Below are 14,578 nucleotides of genomic sequence, written 5' to 3' on the forward strand. Positions count from 1 at the left end.
TATTCTGGTATGATGGTTGACAATTTATAATCCAATAACTCTCACGATGCAATAAATGGAAATTAGTAACACATCTTCTAATTTTAAGAGAAAGCAACCTTTGGAAATGAACCAATTATATCTTTGGCATCTAAAGCTAGGTTATACTTGAGTAGGATTCATTGGTAGCTGATGAACTTTTGGGTTCATTGGTAGTGGAAATCTTTCCAACCTGCGAGTCTTACTTGGAAGGAAAATAACCAAGAAGCTTTTAAGTCCAAGGGGTATGGAGTCAAAGATATGTTGAAATCGGTTCATTCTGATTTGTGTGATCCTATGACTATCCAGACAAGAGGTAGTATTGAATATTTTGTCTAATTTATAGACAACTATTCAAGATACAAATAAATTTACTTAATGTACCGCAAGACTAAGTACTTTGATTAGTTCAAAGAGTACAAGGTTGATGTGGAGGAATAAAGTAAAAGTCACTATAGAAGATCGTAGTGGCAAGTACCTCTTGAGAGATTTTAGGAGTCACTTATCAGAAGTTGGATTTCAATCCCAACTAACTGCATCTGGTACACCCCAACAGAATGGTGTAGTAGAAAGAAGGTAAAGAACTCTTATGGAATAATTAGATAGATGATGAGTTATTCAGAAAATTACCAAATTTGTTTTAAGGATAAACTCTGAAAATGAAAGTGAACATAGTGTCTTCCAAGTCATAACTCTCTACTCATATAGAGTTGCTGAATAGGCGTAAGCCTATTTTGAAGCATATTCGGATTCAGGTAATCCAACATATATGTTAAAGAGAGATAATGATAAGTTAGATAGGAGTTCACTTGTTTGTAAGTTATCCTAGATAAACAAAAGTAGGTTTATAGTCTTAAAAATCAGAAGGTCATTGATAACATCAATGACTGATTTTTAGAAAAGGACTATATAATGAACCACGTGCTCATAAGTAAATTTGTTCTTAAGAAAATAATAAAAGACATGTCTAATCTAGTACCAACTGTACAAGATGAGATACCACAAGAAAACTGCAACACGTATCACAAATGATACACAATTACAGAAAATGCCTTGTCGTAGTGGGAGGGTTGTTAAGCAACCTTAAAAGATTCATGTTTTGGGAGAGTTTTTGAACTCGATCCCTGAAGGACATGAACCTGATCTCCGGACATATGACAAAGCACTCCAAGATAAATATGAAGCATCTTGGCAAAGAGTAATGAATAATAGAATTAGAATATATTATTCTAATAAAATATGGAAGCTTGTAGAACTACTAAGTGGTGTAAAAGCCTTTGGGTGTAAAAGGTCTATAATAGAAAAAGAGGGATAGACAGGAAGGTAGAAACCTTCAAAGCAAGGCTTGAAGAAAAAGGAAACCTTTTTCACTGGTAGCCATGCTTAAGTCTATCCGGATTCTTTTATCTATTTGGCAAGTGGATGTCAAGACAGCATTCCTTAATGGAAGTCTTGAAGAAAACATCCATATAAAGCAACCAGAAGGGTTCATTGCAAAGTGCTAAGAGCATCTTGTGTGCAAGCTCAATCAGTCTATGGACTGATACAAAGCTTCAAGTTCTTGGAACATCCAGTTTATCAAAGTAATCCAGACCTATGGATTTATTGAGTAAACGGATAAAGTCTTGTGTATACAAAATATGTGATGGAAACGTGGTGGTATTTCTTGTACTATACGTAGATAACATTTTTGGTAGTTGGAAACAATATCAAAATGTTGTCAGAAGTAAGGGTATGGTTGTCCAAATAATTCCATATAAAGGACTTGGGAGAATGTATATATTTTTGAGATCAAAGTAATAAGGGATCGCAAGAAAAAATATATTTATCCCAAGCTTGATACATCGGAAAAATCCTTGCTCGTTTTAAGCATGCAAAACTCCTCAAAAGTTTTCTTACCTTGTAAGCATGGAGTGTCTTTATCTAAAAAGATTTCTCTGAGGACATTAAAGGAGATTGAGTACATATAGTCAGGTCGTTATGCTTCTGCACCTAATGTATGCTATGCACGAGATCGAAATCTATTTTGCTAAGAGCATAGTTAGCAGATATCAAAGTAACCCTAGACAAGGACATTGGACTGCAGTAAAGCATATATTAAAGTACCTTAGAGGCACTAAAGATTATATGCTAGCTTACAAGGCAGTTAATTTGGTTCCTATGGGTTGTATGGATTTTGACCTCCAATCGGATAGGGACAATAATAAGTCAATCTCGGGGTTTTGTGTTTATTTTAGGAGGTAAAGTCATAACTATGGAAGAGTGATAAGCATAGGTGTTTTTCTGGACTCCACCATAGAAGCTTAGTATATGGCAAGCCTCTGAGGTAGCCATTAAAAGTTGTATGACTCAATAACCTCAAGATAGACTTAGATATGATTTCTGGTTTGTCCAAAGATTATTACAATTTATTGTAATAATGTTGGTGCAGTAGCAAACTCGAAGAAACCATAAGTCTATAAGGCAAGTAAACACAATAGAGCGCAAGTACCACCCAATACGAGAAATCGTATAAACGAGGAGAAGTTGTTGCAGCCTAGATTGTATCAGGTGATGACCTATAGATCCTTCCACTAAGGTCCTTAAGGCAAGAGCTTTTGATGGACATGTTGAAGGGTTAGGAATCAGATGTATGGCAGCAGATATAGCAACTTAGTCTTTTAGTATAAGTGGGAGATTGTTGGAGTGTATACTAAAAGCCTAGCTTTTGGTATAAACATTTATCTAGAAATAAGAATCACATTGGTCGAATGTCTACATTTATGATAAATGTAGTTGTTCAATTAATTTATATTGTAGATGACATGGTGTGTGGTGTCACACACAGAAGATCATGTTATCAGTACCTTATAAATTATAAACAGTAGCTCACGACCATGATGGAAAGGAACAAACCATTGGAAGGTCGTAGTGTAATTAGGTATTAGTTTATCTTGACTATATAATTACACTAGTACACTCAGAGTGTATTGAGTAGGACCATTTGAGGTCGTTTTTTTATACTGACTTTATAAAGAAACAAAGACCTCGGTTATTATGGAAGTGTGTGCTCTTAATCCTAATGTAATAACAAGCACATATATTTGATATTTATTTCTTTAATTTATCAATGGGTGAGATTTAGTTCGTTGAATCAATAAACCCGATAAGTTGGGAAATGGTATCACTTATAGTGTGTGTTGTTGATTATAGAAGGAAACTGTGTCCTAGAGATACTAGGTTGATAATGTCCTCAAGAGGAGCTCATAAAGATTGTCATGTTAAACCCTGCAGTGGACTTAGTCCGACATGATAATAAGGTTGAGTGGTACTACTCTTGGACTTAGATATTAATTAAATGAGTTGTCGAGAACTCACTTAATTAGTGGACATTTGATATCTTAAACACAGGAGACTAACACACTCATAATAAGAAGGAGCCCAAAATGTAATTTGGGATTGGTGCGGTAGTTCAATGATAGTTCTCTAGTGGAATGAATTATCATTGATAAAATTAAGTTGTGTGTTCAACGAACACGGATGCTTAATTTTATCGGAGACCAAAACCAATTCCTCCTCTCGGTCCCTATCGTAGCCTCTTATTTGTAGAAGTTTTATACCCACCTATACCCACCTTCTATACCCACTAATAAGGGGCCGGCCAAGCTAGCTTGGGAACCAAGCTAGGGCCGGCCTAGGTATATTATTGGGAGGCCTAGCTTGAACCCAAGCTAGTGGGGCCAAATTAAATTAAAAAGAGATTTTAATTTTAGTTTTTATTATGTGGAAGAAATAATTTTTTAAAGAGAATTAAAATTAAAATATCTCTCTTGTAAAAGATCTACAAAAGATTAAAGAAAGAGATTAGATCTCTTTCCTTATTTGTAGATTGATGAGTTATTTTATTTTCTTTTTAAAAATTATCCACATGTTGATAAAATTAAAATTATAGAAATTTCCTTTATCAACCATGAAGAGATTTTTAAAGAGAAATTTTATTTTTAAAATTTCCGGAAACAAATTAGGAAGTTTTAATTTGTTGATTAAAACTTGTCTAATTTATTTCCTCTAGAAGTGGCCGGCCATTAGAGATTAAATTGGGAAATTTTATTTAATTTTTCTCAATTAAATCATGTCAAGGAAATTAAGGAAATTTTATTGTAATTAAATTTCCTAATTTGCCTAGGCCAAGAAATATAAAAGAAGGGGTGAGGGTGCCTTCACAAGACACAACATCTATTATTCCTCTCCCTCTTTTGTTTCTTGGTGTGACCGGCCAACCTCTCCCTCTCTTCCTCTTGTGGTGGCCGAACCCTACCCTTCTATTGGAGCTCTTGTGGTGGCCGGATACTACTCGGAGAAGAAGAAGAAGAAGGAGAGAAAGCTAGCATCTCTTGGAGCTTGGTTAGTATTTTGTTTTTCTTCCTTGGTGAAGCTTCCTCTTTGTTGGCCGAACCTAGCTAGGAGGAGAAGAAGGTGATTGGTGGTTTCTCGTCTCGGAAGATCGTTGCCCACACAACGTCCGAGGTTAGAAGAGGAATACGGTAGAAGATCAAGAGGTTTTTCTATAAGGTATAACTAGTAAATTTTATTTCCGCATCATGCTAGTTATTTATGGAAATAATACCAAATACAAGAGGCTTACGTTCTAGAATTTCGAATATGTTTTTTCGAAGTTGTGTTCTTTTGTTTCTTTCTTTTCCTTGTGATTTGATTATTCTCTTTGGTTAACCTAAAGTTATTTTAGGAAATTAAATATTAGCTTTCTATTAAAGGTTTTGTCTAGTCGGTGGTGGTTGCTCCCATATCCAAGAAGGCCATGTGCCTCGCCACGTCAGTACTGGGAACCTTTTATGGAAATTAATATTTAATGGAATTAATAACTTAAGGAGACTTGGGTCGAACGTGTTAAGTTCCGCAGGAGATCCAAGTCAAAACCTAAAAGAACAAATAGATTAAGTTTTGGATCAAACGTGTTAAGTTCCGCAGGCGATCCAAAATTTAATTTAAAAGAACACATGGTAGCTAGGAAAAGGTTCAGACCTTTGTACAAAATTTTTGTACAGTGGAACCTATAGGTTTTCCGAGTAGCAACCAACCGATAAAGCATGATTCCAAGTTTGGAGTCAAAAGATATGAGTTTCAGAAAATTGTTGCGTCGAACCAACTGAGGGGAGGCGCCTTGGAGCTCAATGAGAGCGCCCTTGAGCCAATAAAGCAGAAGGCTTCATCAAGAATGAGGAGTCGCTTCTTCGGGGATGAGTTTTGGGGTTGAAGGAGCCTCCAGTGGCATTGGAGGTGCCTCCAATACCTTATAAAAGGGGTTTTCGACCAGCAGAAGACACAGAAATTCCATACAAGCTTGGATGATCCTTCTGCTACTTCGACTGTGTCAAATTTGCTGTGCTACTGCCACACTACCACTCTGCTACTTTCGATCGCTACTGGCAGATCGACACCAACACCCGAACTATCGACTTTGACAAACCTTGTGTTGGTAACAATTTTGTTTAAGTTGTTTATTTTTGTTGCTAGGACAGTGTAGCTGGTTACACTATCCTTTATATCATTCTTGTATTCAATTCTTGCTCTGGTAGTTCCTGTTGGTTATTCCTAGGAAGATCGTACCGATTCCACTGTATAAAAATTTTGTACAAGTGTCGAACCTATCCTAATAACCTATTGTGTTCTTTAGAAATTAAATTCGGAATCGCAAACGGAACTTAACATTATTGATTCCAAATTTAACTTATTTGTTCTTAATGGTTTAGACTTGGATCACAAACGATGCTTAACATTATTGATCCAAATCCACCTATGTTATAAATTTAATTAAATATTAATTTCAGAAATCGGCTTCCAGGTTAAACATGGCGAGGCACTAGGCCTTCTTGGATATGAGAGCAACCACCACTTCCTAGACAAAGCCTTTCAATGAGATCTAATATCTAATTTCCTTATATAACCCTAGGTTTAACCAAAAGGAACAATTGAATCACAAATTCGAAAAACAAAAAACACAAAATCGAATCGCAAATTCGAAACCTAGAATTATATGCCTCTTGTGTTTGGAATTCATACAAAAAAAACTAGTATAATGCGGAAAACAATTACTAGTTATACCTTTCTTTGTAAGTAACAACCTCTTGATCTTTTACCGTATTCCTCTTCTTATCTCGGACGTTGTGTGGACAACAATCTACCGAGATGAGAACCACCCAAACCCTTCTTCTTCCTCCTTGCAAGTTTCGGCCAAGCACTCCTCCTTGAGATGAAGAATTTCGGCCACCACCAACAAGCTCCAAGGGATGCTAGAAACAAAGCCTCCTTTCTCTCCTTCTTCTCCAAGCTAGAACCGACCACCAACAAGAGCTCCAAGAGAAGGATGAAACCGGCCGCTAAAGAAGAAGAGAAGAGGAGAAGAGCAAGGTCTAGGGCCGACCACCACCAAGGAAGAGAGAGAGGAAAATAGAATAGAGATATTATCCATGAAGGCACCCCTATCCCCTCTTTTATAATCCTTGGTCTTGGCAAATAAAGAAAATTTAAATAAAAACTTCCTTATTTTTTTTGCCATGAAAAGGAAAATTTAATTAATTAAAACCAATTTCCTTTTCTTAAATCCACATGGCTGGCCACCTCATAGCTCCAAGCAAGAAAAGTTTTAACACAAGAATTAAAACTTCCTAATTTATTTCTGGAAATTTTAATAAAAATTTCTCAAATAATTTTTTCCTTCATGGTTGGTTATAAAAGGAAATTTTATAAATTAAAATCTCTCTATTAAAACATGTGGATGATTTCTAAAAAGGAAAGTTTTCTCTAAAATTAAAATCATCGTTTCAATCTACAAATAAGGAAAGATATCAAATCTTTTCTTAATCTTTTGTAGAAACTTATAAAAGGAAATATTTAATTTTAAAACTCTCTTTTTAAATTATGAACATGGTTACAAAAAAGGAAAGTTTTATCAAAAATTAAAATTTTCCTTTTAACTACAAATAAGGAAAGATATCAAATCTTTCACTTAATCTTTTGTAAAAAGCTATAAAAGGAAAGATTTAAACTTTTCTCTTTTAAAACCATGCTTCCACATAAGAAAATATTTTAAAATAAAAATCATTTTAATTTGATTAGGGTTGACCACACCATGCTTGGGCTCCAAGCATTGGCCGACCACCTACTTGACTCAACCTTTTGGTCTTGGCTGGCCCTAGCTTGGGCTCCAAGCTAACTTGGTCGACCACCTAAGGGTGGGTATAATTTTCTATATATAAGAGGCTACGATAGGGACCGAGAGGAGAAATTAGTTTTGGTCTCCCGATGAAATTAAGCTTCCCGTGTTCATCCCGAACACCCAACTTAATTTCATCAATAATAATTCATACTACTAAAGAATTATTATTGAACTACCGCACCAATCCCAAATTACATTTTGGGCTCCTTCTTATTATAAGTGTGTTAGTCTCCCTGTGTTTAAGATGTCGAATGTCTACTAATTAAATGAGTTACTGACAACTCTATTTAATTAATATCTTAGTCCAAGAGTAGTACCACTCAACCTTATTGTCATGTTTGACTAAGTCCACCTGCAGGGTTTAACATAACAAACCTTATGAGCTCCTTTTGGGGACATTATCAACCTAGATTACTAGGACATAGATTCCTTCTATAATCAACAACACACATTATAAATAATATCATTTCCCAATTTATCGGGCCTATTAATTTATCGAGTTAAATCTCACCCTTTGATAAGTCAAAGAAATAAATACTAAGTATACGTGCTTGTTATTATATCGGGATTAAGAACACACACTTCCATAATAACAAAGGTCTTGTTCTTTTAATAAGTCAGTATAAAAAGAACTTACCTTAAATGGTCCTGCTCAATACATTTAGAGTGTACTAGTGTAATTTATCAGTCAAGATAAACTAATACCTAATTACACTACGACTAATCTAATGGTATGTTCCTTTCCTTTTCAATCGTGAGCTACTGTTTATAATTTATAAGGAATTGATAATATTATCTTCTGTGTGTGACACCACACACCATGTTATCTACAATATAAATTAATCGAACAACTACACTTAACTTATAAATGTAGACAATTGACCAATGTGATTATTTATTTCTAAATGAATGTTTTATACAAAAAAACTAGGCTTTTAGTATACACTCTAACAGTTCCAGAAAGGCTTTATAGTGGATTATCCATCGGTAGGGTCTGAGGGATCATGGGTCTTGGAGTAGGAGTCGTAGAAGGCTCTAAACCAAGTAACTGATCACGTACTTGTTTTTATTTTTGTTTATTTCCACTGTGTACTCATTTTATAAAACTAAAAAAGATAAATTTTTAAAATCACGTGATTCACCCCCCCCTCAAGTGTGTAACGTTCCTACAAGTAATATCATAGCTCTGTTCGCTTCAAATTAGTACAACCACCAATTGAGTAGAGGATTATTTTTACTTTCTTTCATTTCATTTTTGTTTTGATTTTAAGTTTTTTTTGCCGTGATTTCTTCAAATTGCTCGAAATTGGTGCAACACCACTCGAGTCTTATTTCTTTATCTGCCACACTACTTACCCCAAGACATAGTCTTAGAATCTTTGTGAGTTTTTTTTTAGTGTTGAAAAATGGTGAACAAAGAAATGCTTAGGCGAAATGTCGACGAATCACCACAATGCGATCAAGAAAATTTCAACTACTGGAGGCGATCAATGAAATGCTTCTTAGGAAGTGTAAATATTGATGATTTGTTGATATTAAAAAAAAGCTTCTCGGGACGCAGAGTTGAACAAAAAGATAACCAAGCTAATTTGTACTATTTTACCTAATAATGTAATATGTAGATTAGAAAAGTTGGAGAATACATACGAGCTTTGGACCCAGTTGATCAAGCTTCACAAGGAGTCGTTGAAACTAGAGGATCAAGTCAAAAGTGAATCGAGACTCGAGTTAAACTCAACGGAGAAACCTACTGAATTAAGGGTTGAACTTAAGGTTAGTATACCCCTATTAGTAGTGGTTTAAATAATCTGTATGATAATTTAAATAATTATGAAATTACCCTTAGTATGATGCATAATAATCTAAATTTTAATCAAGTCAATCAAGACCTTGATCAGATTGGCATCAACCTTGACTTAGTCAAATAAAATATTAACCAAATCAATTCAAAAAAATTAATTAATTAAAAAAACCTGAAATTATCTAAAAATTAAAATTTAATTAATTCAATAAATTTAAATAAATTAGTTGATAAAAATCTTAAAAATTCAAAAATAACTAATAATTCAAATATTGAGATAAATTCTAACACGAGATAAAATCAAAAGCAAATCTTATAAATTCAAAATTAAAAATTAATAAAAATTTAAACATTAAAAGATAAACATTTAAACCAAGATAGTTCAAACAACTTAACAAATTTAAAATTAAAAATTACTAAAAATTAAATATTAAAGATAATCTTTTGAACAGAGATAATTTAATAAATTTAAATGTTAAATATATATATTTTTAAAGAAGGATAATTTAATCAATTTAATTAATTTAAAATTAAAAATTTAAACTTAAAATAATTAAAACATTAATTAAACCATAACTAAATTAAACTTAATAAAACATTGTTTAATGATATGATTCGGGAGAGGAACTAAATTAGTTGGCACTTCTAAAACATAATTTACAGAGCTGGATAAGTAGGACTAGACAAAAAAGATAATTTGACTCTTGCCCAACTTAGTACTAGGGTGGGATGAGATGATAGTATGTTAGGAAAACTTAGTCTTGGGCAGGGGCGTAGTCAGGATTTTTGATTAGGAGGGACAATTTTCAAAAATTCATGAAACGATAAAGGAATAACTTACAACTCTTGGAAAATCATTGTTTTTGAGAAAAATAGAGAAGATAAAATAGAGAGGAAGAAGTACAAAAATTGAGAACTTTATTTTTTTCGTTAGCAACCTTGACTAGTTTTGATGAGCTCGGCAACAACACAAAGAAAGTAAGGTAAGACAAAACATGACTATTTTATTGAGCCAATAAAATACTAAAAAAATACCAAAAGAGGAAGAAGATATGGGGGTTGATGACTACTTGATCTTGGTACTAGAAGAGGGTAGCAACTAGTGACAAGTGTTGTATTTCTTGCTTGCTGAAGAAGTGAAATGAGAAGAAAAAAGCTCTTGTGCTTCAGAAGAGGAGAGGAAAAAATTGTAGGTTTACCAACATTGGAGAAGAGAAGGAGAAGAAGCAAATGAGGAAGAAGAGGAAGAAAAAAAATAAAAAAGAGGAATGGGTGAAGGGGTTGCATATGGTACGACGGAGATGTAACATGCATAGGGAGAAGAGGGAGAGAAAAAAATGAAAGGTTTTGTAAAAAATATCTTAATTCAAATCAATTAAACTTGGTTAAATATTAAATTTGGTTCGATCATAACTCAACTTCAAATCAATTTCAATTTGAACCAACATAATTTTTATCTCCATATCTACCCGTTGAATTTAGTTCAAACTCGATTCAATTTTAATTTAGCTTCCTTACTTTGCGCCCTACGATTTAGTTCATCCGTTTATTATTATATATTTTATTTTTAAAATTCAATACTTAACATTTCAAATTGTGATATTTCCTGGTAGAAGTGGTACCAATAGATAACTTAGGTCATGAACTTTCCAAATATGTGATCAGTTTCAGTTTTCGACATTGAATGGTGATGAATCAACTACTCAAAGTGACGATAAGGACATTTAAATAAATAAATATTTTTTTTAATAAATTTGAGAGGGGGTGGTCGCACCCCCTCTCCCTAAGGTGGCTACGCCCCACTCTTGGGAGTCAAGTAAGGTAAGGCGTATCCTATTTGGTCTACTTAGTTAAGTGGAATCAATCGAAACTACCTCGCAACATCCTAGATTAGGTAGACTAAAGTTTATCAATAAGAAAATTAAATGCCCAATTTCTTAAAAAGACTTTGTCTAAAAGTGATCGTTGTACCTCGCTATAGTATGAGCCTGATTTTTGAAATGTACATTTAATTTACTGATGGTTAAATCTACATCTAACTCAAAGGTCAAACTATTTTCAAGATAAAATTTTGAAATAAATCATCTCATAAAATTATTAAAAACTGTTAATTGAAAATATAAATCAGGTGAGATGAATAAGGATATCTTCAAATTTAACTAACTTAATTTTTTTAATTAAATTAATATTAATTCAATTATAAATATTAATTAAATGTTAATTAAATTACACTTTAAAAATTAATTTAATTAAACCTTAAATGTTAATTCAATTAAATTTTAAAATGAATTCAATTAACTGTTAAAAAATAAATTAAAAACTAAAATTAAAATTAAACATAAACCTAATTAATGTATAAATTAAAATATTTTTTTTAAAAAAATAATTAAACCATTTTAAAATTTTCTTTTAAAAACCTTTAAAAATTATTTTAAAATTTTGTTTAATAAATTATTTTAAAATATTTTAAAAAAAAATATTTTAAAAATTTCTTTTAACTTTAAAATTTATTTTAAAAATTTGTTTAAAAAATTATTTTAATAATTTGTTTAAAAAATTATTTTAAAATCTTTAAAAAATATATTTTAAAAATTTATTTTAAACCCCTTTTTAAATTATTTTAAAAATTTGTTTAAAAAATTATTTTAAAATCCTTTTGAAAATCTTTTAAAAATTCTTTTAAAGTTCTTTTAAAATTATTTTAAAAAATATTTTAAATCCTTAAAAAAATATTTTAAAAATTATTTTAAAAACTCCATTAATATTATTTTAAAAATCATTATAAAAGTTCTTTTAAAATTATTTTACAATATTTTTATGGTAATTTTTAAAAATGATTTTTAAAAGAAATTTTAAAGATTTTTTAAATAATGTTTAAAAGAGTTTTTAAAAGATTTTTTTTAAAATGATTTTTGCAATAATTTTTTAAAAAATAATTTTTAAAGGATTATTAAAATATTTTTTTAAAAAATAATTTATAAAGGATTTCAAATATGATTTTTAGTTTAAAATATTTTTAAAGAACTTTTAGAAAGATTTTTTTTTTTAAAAAGAATTTAAAAAAAAAATAAAAAAAACTTAAAAATTACTTATCTTCTTTATCTATACTCGCGAAGCCCATCACTAATGAGCCATTCTGGATATACTTATCCTCCATCGAGCGGATCGTCGGATTGGCGTTGGTAAGATAAGACGACAATAAACAATAGTCAGTGTATTTTCTAAGTCATTTGTTGAAAGATATTGAATGCTACTACACTGCTCTTGAGAAGTTGTCATACGGGCTGATACTAGCTGCTTGGAGGTTGCGTCCTTATTTTTTAACTCATCCAATAATCGTTTTAACTAACAGTATACTAGGCCGAGTTCTCCTTAACCTTGAGGTGTTTGGATGATTAATCAAATGGATCATAGAGTTAAGTGAGTACGATATTCAGTATCAACCTTGATCGACATCAAAGCGCAAGCCTTGGCTAATTTTAAGATAGAGATACAAAATTTTGAGTCAGAGAAAACCTGGAAAGTCTTCGTGGACGGATAGTCTACTTGATAGGGCAGTGGAGTCGAGATCCTCTTGATATCACCGCACGAAGATAGGATGCAAATATCCATTCAGTTGGACTATCAGGCTACTAATAATGAAGCGAAATATATGAAGCTTTGATCACTGGCCTATAGACAGCTAGCTAAACATGTGGGGGTTGCCCGAATTCTCATTTACTCTAATTCCCAACTTGCGGCCCAACAACTCTCAGATAATTTTGAAATAAATAAAGAATAATTGAAAATATATGACGAGGCCTTTGAAAGGTTGAAGTTGGGATTCCAAGAGGTGGTAATACAAAAAATTCTCCCAGCAGATAATCAATATGCGGATGAGCAGGCCAAGTTAGCTAGTTCTTTGAGCCCTATGTGGTTGAACAAGCCGGTCAAGCATACACTATTGGTGGCTCATGATTAAAGCATATACCACTCTGTACTCTGCACATCCCGGAAGCACGAAGATGTACAAGGATATGCAGTTACTGTATTGGTGGTCAGGCATGAAGAAAGACATAGTCAAAGTGGTGCACGAGTGCCTTATATGTCAGCAAGTAAAGACCGAACATCAGAAGCCAGCAGGACTACTGGAACCACTCCCGATTCCCGTCTGGAAGTGGGAAGAGATCTCCATGGACTTTGTGGTGGGACTACCAACCTCCCCTAGGAGATCAAATGTTGTGTGGGTTACTGTGAATCGATTGACAAAATCGGTACACTTTCTACCAGTAAAAACTACCTTCACGATGACACAGTATGCAGAACTATACATACAAGAGGTAGTACGGTTACATGAAATTCCAGCTCAGATTGTGTCAGACAGAGATCTAAAATTTACCTCCAGATTTTGGGAGAGTCTACACCACGGATTAGGTACAAGGCTCACCTTTAGTACCGCTTTTCATCCACAAACGGATGCCCAGTCCAAACAGGTGATTCAAATTTTGGAGGATTTGCTGCGAGCATGTATGATTGACTTCAAAGGAAGTTGGGAGTCAAAACTGCCCCTGGTGGAGTTTACCTATAATAACAGTTACCAGACCACCATAAGTATGGCTCCGTATGAAGCATTGTATGGAAGGAAGTGCAGAACACCATTGCATTGGGATGAGGTCGGAGAGAGGGCAGTTCTAGGCCCAGACATAGTGACCCATATAGTGGATCTGGTGACTAAGATACGGGACAAAATACAAGCAGTGCAAAGTCGCCAGAAGAGTTATGCTGATCAACGATGAAGAGATTTGGAATTTGCTGTAGAGGACCATGTATTTCTCAAGGTGTCACCAATGAAGGGGGTGCTGAGGTTCGCAAAAGAAGGGGAAGCTCAGTCCAAGGTATATATTGGACCATTCGAGGTTTTGGAGTGGATTGGAACCTGAGCATACCGGATTGCCCTACCACCCGAGCTGTCAGGAGTCCATAATATATTCCATGTATCTATCCTTAGAAGGTACATTTCTAATCCTACTCATATAATTGGTCATGAGTCCGTGCAGTGGAGGCCAGACCTGTCTTACGAGGAGAGGCCGAAACAAATCTTGGATCGCCAAATCCGGAAACTGCGGAACAAGGAGATTAGAATGGTAAAGATTTTATAGGAAGGCCAACCAATGGAGGAAGCTACCTGGGAAGCCGAACAAGATATGCACAACCGTTACCCGAAATTATTTGATAAGTCAAATTTCGAGGATGGAATTTTTATAAGAGGGGAGAATTATAAGGTCTCACAAGCGTAAGTAAAGAATTTATTTACAAAATTCACTAAAGTCACACGAGCGCTAATTAAGGGAAATAAATTATGAAATTTTCTAGTGATTTTGAGATTTTTTTTGGAAATTTAAATGAACTTGTACAACACGATCTAAGGGGAGAGAAATATGAAGTTTAGGGAAACATGTGATATCCTAATTAAATTAGGAGTTGATGGAACTAATTACACTAATTTGGGATAGGTATAAAAGCGGTGCCGAAAACCCTCATCGCATGCTCCTCACTCAAACGCC

The sequence above is a fragment of the Zingiber officinale genome, chromosome 2B, assembly GCF_018446385.1.
Source record: "Zingiber officinale cultivar Zhangliang chromosome 2B, Zo_v1.1, whole genome shotgun sequence".
In the NCBI taxonomy this organism is placed as follows: domain Eukaryota; kingdom Viridiplantae; phylum Streptophyta; class Magnoliopsida; order Zingiberales; family Zingiberaceae; genus Zingiber; species Zingiber officinale.